The 1,583-nt window shown below is 44.8% G+C and overlaps 1 protein-coding gene across 1 annotated transcript in view; it reads right to left on the bottom strand.

Moving 5' to 3' along the window:
• Positions 1 to 1,583, bottom strand: part of LOC101855048 — a gene marked incomplete at its 5' end in the record, with an annotated part of 126,015 nt that overhangs the window by 46,777 nt on the left and 77,655 nt on the right.

Genomic DNA, 1,583 nt, shown 5'->3' with positions numbered 1-1,583 from the left:
TTTGTTGTTGTTGTTGTTGTTGTTGTTGTTGTTGTTGTTGTTGTTGTTGTTTTTTGCTGTGGGTTTTTTTTGGGGGGCGGAGGGTTGTTGTTGTGGATAGTTTCCCTGTACATTGAAGCTCTCAGAAGTTTTCACTCTGCCATTAGCCATTTCACATTTTATTGGGGACTACTTCCGTTTCGGTTTGTGCTTCGTCGTGTGTGTGAGACAGCTGCTTCTTCTATTTCTAGATCTAAAATCTCGATAGGCCCTATCCAACTATCAGGATGTGTGCTTCGTCGTGTGTGTGAGACAGCTGCTTCTTCTATTTCTACATCTAAAATCTCGATAGGCCCTATCCAACTATTAGGATGTGTGCTTCGTCGTGTCGATAAATACTTCAGCCACACTTCATTGTATTGACATTTTCTAGATACATAGTTTGGAGTAGTCATGTCCCCAACACGTTGAGTTCGTTTAGACCCACAAAATGTTTACTTCGTTGTATTGACCTTTTCAAAATTTGGCGCGTATTTGGGGTGTAGATTTTTTTGATAGAACAAGACTCTAGATCTAAATCTCTATATCCTAGATGTATTGGGAGCACAGATTTCAAGATTATTCAAAGATCCGCCTTGTTCGGAGGCGCTGACTCCCCGGGCCCCGGTGCGGTACCGAAAGTGAAAACGAAGCGCTCATATGACTTTATGCAGTTGCGAGCGCCGTAAAACCCTCTAATTGTACTATTTAAAAAAAGATTATTCATAATTTTATACAATAAAGAAGAAAATATGTGTATACCGCCTTCAGTCTCCTCAACGCTAATCAGTTCACAGAACTGGGATGTTGCTAGGAAAACGCAGGATCTCAGGCCAACAGGATCCCAGGCCAACAGTATCTCAGGCCAACAGGATCTCAGGCCAACAGGCCAACAGGATCTCAGGCCAACAGGATCTCAGGCCAACAGGATCTCAGGCCAACAGGATCTCAGGCCAACAGGATCTCAGGCCAACAGGATCCCAGGCCAACAGGATCCCAGGCCAACAGTATCCCAGGATCTCAGGCCAACAGGATCTCAGGCCAACAGGATCTCAGGCCAACAGGATCTCAGGCCAACAGGATATCAGGCAACGCACCAAGGGAGGAACCTACGGTGACCCATGTCAAGGCCTACAACCGGTCAAATGGTCCCCCTTTACTCTAACATGAACTGACGTGACCTCTGGGTGGGTTCATGACATATGGCGAGCAAAGAGTGGTCAACCTTGATGACCAACCACAGTGGTGTGAACCATGCCATTTTCTCGTATTATCCTATCAGGAGCGTCAAGATCTACGTTTATCCAGTTGCCCCTCCCCTTTACCTGTCCGAAATGTATTGATGTACATGTGTGTTGATGTGTTCAGTGTGTATATATGTGTGGCGTATGATGTATGCCGGGTACATGTGTGTTGATGTGTTCAGTGTGTATATCTCTGTGACGTATGATGTATGTCATGTACATGTGTGTTGATGTGTTCAGTGTGTATATCTCTGTGACGTATGATGTATGTCATGTACATGTGTGTTGATGTGTTCAGTGTGTATATCTCTGTGACGTATG

Source organism: Aplysia californica, unplaced genomic scaffold (assembly GCF_000002075.1).
Source record: "Aplysia californica isolate F4 #8 unplaced genomic scaffold, AplCal3.0 scaffold00557, whole genome shotgun sequence".
Taxonomy (NCBI): Eukaryota; Metazoa; Mollusca; class Gastropoda; order Aplysiida; family Aplysiidae; genus Aplysia; species Aplysia californica.
This window is presented reverse-complemented; position numbering and strand designations above follow the sequence as displayed.